Source organism: Callithrix jacchus, chromosome 10, assembly GCF_049354715.1.
Source record: "Callithrix jacchus isolate 240 chromosome 10, calJac240_pri, whole genome shotgun sequence".
Taxonomy (NCBI): domain Eukaryota; kingdom Metazoa; phylum Chordata; class Mammalia; order Primates; family Cebidae; genus Callithrix; species Callithrix jacchus.
This window is the reverse complement of record NC_133511.1, coordinates 117,553,412-117,559,441: the sequence shown is the minus strand read 5'-3', so window position 1 is coordinate 117,559,441 and position 6,030 is coordinate 117,553,412. Positions and strand designations below refer to the sequence as shown.

Genomic DNA, 6,030 nt, shown 5'->3' with positions numbered 1-6,030 from the left:
TACCTTCTTGCTTCACTTTCAGGGCTGAGTAGGTGGGGAGGGGGCATCCATGCAGAGATTCAAGAATCATGGAGCCTGTACACTAGGGAGCACTGTACTTAGGGGTCTCCAAATAGTGTCCTCATTTGCTCACACTCAGATTTCTAATGAACCATGTCTGTATCTTGTGTCAGATTTAGCAGAAATGGCCCAAAAATATACTTTAGTGCCATAGAACATGTACCCAGCCACTCAGAGAAAGAATTAGCCTTTATATTTGGAGATATAAATTGAAATAGCACTTTTACCTCTGAACCCACCTTTTTCTACCATCTGTCTAGCTTCCCTTGTGTCCCTCTCTTTTTAGACTAGTCTGGAGCTTCAGGGTCATGAAGCCCAGTACAAGATCGAGTGGGGAAATGGAAGAAAGTGGCAGTATCAGAAAAGTCCAGATATTTGGGAAGTGAATCAAAGTTTTGCCCACAGATATTGTCATCTTCCTCCCCCTACAGTATTTAACTTTTATGTTCATATGTTGGATTTTTAATTACATTTTAATTTTCTTGTTCATTGCTTTATATTTTTAGACTCGGAGCTGTAGTTAGGTAACTATTTGTTCATTTAATCTAAAAGGATGAAATATGGCAGGCATCTCTGTTGCCTAATTCGAGGTTCATTCTGTCTCTCTCTCTTTCTTCTCTCCTCTCTTTGTCTTTCGGTCTCTCTTTTTTAATTTAAGACAATTTGGAACCAAACAGTTAGATCCACTGGGTAGAAGTCATTCTGGGGAGGCTGATTGTGCTGTGATATCAAAAAATATGCCACTTTTTTTCTGTAACCATTGGAGTGGTTCATTAGAAGAACTGGCTACCATTCGAATACAGAATTTACTGTCTTCAAGAATATTCAAGTAAAAGCCATGGAGTCGCCTCTCAGAAATGCTGTAGAGTATAGAATAGTGGGGATAGAAGATCCAGCATCCATTTAACATTCTAATTGAGGGTCTACACATATCTGCTGAAATGCTTGAATGGTTGGCAATGGGACGGCCATCACCTAGGGCCTGAGCTGTGGATGATTGTGGATGAGGTTTGAGTCCAGGATGATGAGGTGGTTAGAGGCATGCACCTTTGTTTTAGTGGACGTGGGAACAGAGTCAGGACTTGGCAAATGTATGGGAGCCAAGGGGCTTGAGTTGTGGCTGCACAACCTGGTCTCTGCGTCCTTTTCTCTGTTTGAGCCCTGTTTTTCCCCTCAGTCTCAGGCTCTTTGCTACTTTGTGGCCAACAAGATAACTTAGGTGGCTCTGTATATGATTCTTCCCAAATAAACTTGAATTTGAATTTGTATAAATACATAAATGTTTACCTTGTCTTTGGTGATTTTGCATGATCAACATTTTAGTGCTGGAGTGTGTTGAAATTCCCACTACAATTTGGATTTGTCAATAGCATCTTATTTGATGTATCACCATCACCCTCCCCCCAAGGTTTGAGAATATTTTATTAGGTTGATAACATACTAAAAATATTTATCTTTGAATTAAGCCTATTTTTATTGTCTAGTGGCCTTGCTTCCAAAAGACAATCTCTTTCTTACAGTCTGCATAAAAGTATGCCAACTTATATTTAGTCAGTATTTTCCTAATGTGAATTTCCTTTTCATTCCCTGCATGTCCTAGCACTCCAGGTTTTTCTTAATCCTCACCCTCTTTTATGAAAACTATAGCTACATCATCATTTGTGTCCTTGCCTTACTTAGCCATTGTCTCCTTGTCCCTCGAAAACAGGGTCAGTTTTTATTATTACTGTGTCCTTGTCAGTGCTGAGAAAGAGTGATTCTGTTTGGCTCTTTCTTTCACCCAGGTGATCATCACCAGGCTCTCCAATATTAGGAAGTAACATTATGCCATGTTCCCAACTGCTCAGCAAGGCCCTGGCACCCAGAATTATCTGCTATTGGAGGGTTTTGGGGTCAGAGAATTGGTAAGGGAGATATAGGGTTCCTCAGAGGAGAAGCTAAAGATCTAATTGCAGATAGAACTTGGTTACAGGTCAGAAAATCCCATTGTTGCACTTATAATTCATGCTAAGGAAAATGTAAATTCAAGTACTTAAGAAATTTATAGTTTATAGAATCATCTTTCTGTTCTGGGAGACTACTTCAAGTTTGGAACAGCTAGGAAGGTAATATTAGTTAAATAATTGCATATATGTGAAGAATTGTCCACAAAAAAGTCTTAAAACACATATAATATTGATTCTGTTTTATAATTGTGGAAACTAAAGTTCAGGAATTGGAGGAAGGCAGCCCCAAGTTGCAAAGCTGGTAAATGATAAAATAAGTGATGTTGAGAGCAAGTTAATCTGAATATAAATTTTAAAAGCTACCATTTCCTAAGGGATTTTTAAGTTCCAGGCACTGATAAAATCACTTTTCACATTTCTCTTGAGGTTCACAGTAAACCCATTAGGTAGGTATTATTATTATTGCATTCTACTCTAAAAATTTTAAGCGCACAAAGATTAATTTGTTCGAGTGACACAGATTTAAATGGCAAAACATTGATTGTTAGTTTTAAAATATCAAAATGTCTAATGTACTCCCACGTGCAGACTCCTGGATCATTCCATTTGCTTTTGTTATGTGGGAATGTAGCTGAAGAAACAAAATGCAATTATCTGACCTCACAGTTATTGAAAAGATTTTTTTCTCTTATGTACTAATAAGTATGCTATCATTGGAGACTGATATGTAATAGAAACATTTTTCTGCAGATGTTGACTATAAAAACATCATTATACAATAAAAATTTATTGAAAATAATGATGTCAGTTTGCTTTCTCAATTATATTTCTCAAAAAATTAAATAATATGGGCCAGGCATGGTAGCTCATGCCTATAATCCCAGCACTTTGGAAGGCCGAGGCGGGCAGATCACCTGAGGTCAGAAATTAGAGACCAGTCTGGCCGATATGGCCAGACCCCATATCTACTACAAAAATTAGCCAAGCATAGTAGTGCATGCCTGTAATCCCAACTACTTGGGAGGCTGAGGCAGGAGAAACACTTGAACCCAGGAGGCAGAGGATGCAGTGAGCTGAGATCATGCCACTGCACTCCAGCCTGGGCAACAGAGCAAGACTCCATCTATAAATAAATAAATAAGTGATAGAGTATTTATAACAGTAAGACAAAAAAACCACGTACTCACAGCCATGATTAGAGATGCAAGAGTGTTGCTGATACATTTGAAGGCTCTTATGTTATCCTTCCCCAAGCCACCCTCTTTATCAGAGCTCACCGTTATGCTGAATTTGGTGTTTTTCACTCTCTTCCTTTTCATTTTATTTTTGTCTTTCCACTGTGTTTATATTTTATACAACATATCGCTTAGGTTTTCTGTCTTCTAATAATTATTTAGGTAATGATTAATCATTAATAAGGTGTTCTTAGGTGACTAGCTTTCTTTTACTCAACACTAAATGTGTAAAATTCATCTTTGTTGATTTGTGTCAAGTAATTTATTTTTACCAATACGTGGTCCTCCAGTAGCGAATGTGGCATAATTGATCTATTCTCTGTCCATGGACATTTGAGGTGTTGCAGACAATCCTGCCCTGGAAACATTTGTACGTGTCTTCTGTTGCACATGTGAAAGAATTTCTCTTGCATATATTAACTAGCAGTGGAAGTTGGGTGAGAAAGTATGTGTATCTTTACCTTTACTGGGCAATTAGTTTTTAAAGTGGTTGTCTTCATTTAGACTTATACCACTGTGGTAGGAGAGTTCCTTTTGTTCCACAATTACTTAAGAAATTGCATGCTTTTCATATATTAACCTTTGTTTTCTTCTCCTGTGAAATGGCTGTACATGACTTTGGAGTAATTTTTCATCAAGTTGTATTTTTCTGTGAGTGAATAGGAGGATTTTATATATTCTATATCACCTTATTTTTGTTGGTTATTTGTGATGCTAAAAGGCTTGGATTTGTAGCTGCTCTTGTCACACTTATAAAATATTCTTAATAGCAACCAAGTTGGACGTATCGGTTCTTTCTGGTACTCTATGTTCTGGGATCTGTTTGAGAAATTTTTTTACCACCTTAACCTCATAAAGAATTCTTCTATCTTTATTTCTAATAATTTTAACTTTTCTTAAAATAAATTTTATTTTAGGTTCAGGAGAACATGTGCAGATGTTTTATATAAATAAGTGGCATATCACAGGGGTTTGATATACAGGTTATTTTGTCACCCAGGTAATAAGCATAGTACCAAATAGGTAGTTTTTTGATCTTCACCCTCCTCCCATCCTCCACTCTCAAGTAGGCTCCAATATCTGTTGTTCCCTTCTTTGTGTCCATATGTACTCAACGTTTAGCTCCCACTTATAAGTGAGAACACATGCAGTATTTTGCTTTCAATTCCTGTGTTAGATTGCTTAGGATGATGGCCTCCAGCTTCATCTATGTTGCTGCAAAGGACATGATCTCATTCTTTATTATGGCTACATAGTATTCCATGATGTATATGTACCACATTTTCTTTAACCAGTTTGCTGTTGATGGGCATTTAGGTTGATTCCATGTTTTTGCTATTGCAAATAGTGCTGCAATGAACATAACACGTACATATATATTTATGATAGAACAACTTATATTCCTTTGGTTATGTACCCAATAATGGGATTGCTGGGTTGAATAGTAATTCTGCTTTGAGGTCATTGAGAAATTGCCAAACCACTTTTTTACAGGGATGAAACTAATTTATATTCTCTCAGCAGTGTATAAGCATTCCCTTTTTTCCACAACTTGTATCTACTATTTTTGACTTTAAGACAACATTTAAACCTAGTTCTGACTTAAACGCCCAAGACTTTGCATCTTTAAATATATCTTAAGCCTCACACATCTGTATGTCATTCAGTTGCAAAATATTTTTCATCAGAACCTAACTTCACTGAAAGTAAAAAACTTACTCGTTTTTTCTGCCATTTTGTGTTCCCTCATTCTCACAAATGTACCTAGAACCTAAGCTTCTTCCAGCAAATAGCAGAAACGAAAGCCTGTTACTTATTTCTTTGAGTTTACTGAGTTTTTTATACCATAAGCAACATTAGGATAATGGGATTTGAATTTAGGGACTTTTGACTCAAATCTTCTTTCTAAATCATACTCCCTTTGTGGTCTCAGAAAAGTTAACCAATTTGAGTCTCAATTTTTATGACTATGACAAAAGACATACGTACCCTGAGAGCTGTCAGGACAGGTGAGATGATATAGGTAAGATCTCTAATACTTAAGAGGTAGTCAGCCAGTGAGAGGCAATGCTGTATAAGGTAGTGGTTCTCAAAGTGTGGTCTGAGATTGCCTAGGGTCCTTGAGACCTTTTTAGGTGCTCTATAAATTAAAAATGGTTTTTATAATAATACTAAGACCTTATTTCTCTTTTCACAAGTTTATAGTGGTGTACTTCATAGGCTACAGGACATGAAATACCATAACAGATTAAATGCAGATGCTGTTAAGAGAATCCAGAGGAAAGTAGTGCCTTCCAAACTTGCTTGGCATTGGAATTAAGACCTTGGATTCTGGAGCCAACTGTATGTTGATATTGTGGCTCTGCCATTGCAAACTTTGTGACCTTGAGCAAATTACTTAACCCCTCTGTGTCTCTTTTTCCTTTTCTATAAAATGGGTATGATAATACAATTTACTTCCTAGGATTTTTGTGAGATTAAATAAGTAACACCTACATAATACTTAGAATGATGCCTGGAATATAGTAGTGGTTCCACCAATATTTTTCCTCATTACTTTTAATATTGTTACTATTTTTGTTGATCAGCTCTTTAACAGTGATGATCTTACAGCATTAATGTAGAATTTGTGGGCCAAACCATTCCTCCATCTAACTCATCTTTCTGTACACCATTAGAGTAGGAGCCACTGTGTAGAATCTCTTAGCAAAATCAACAGGAGATATCATAAACCAGAGAAGTTAGATGACTGGATCACCCCAGGCCCTGGGCTTTGGTTCATATCTTTG

The 6,030-nt window shown here is 36.8% G+C and overlaps 1 protein-coding gene across 10 annotated transcripts in view; it reads left to right on the top strand.

The window, feature by feature from the left end:
• MS4A6A (membrane spanning 4-domains A6A) overlaps window positions 1-6,030 on the top strand; it is a 269,396-nt gene that overhangs the window by 60,435 nt on the left and 202,931 nt on the right. The gene's annotated exons all lie outside the window — the stretch shown is intronic.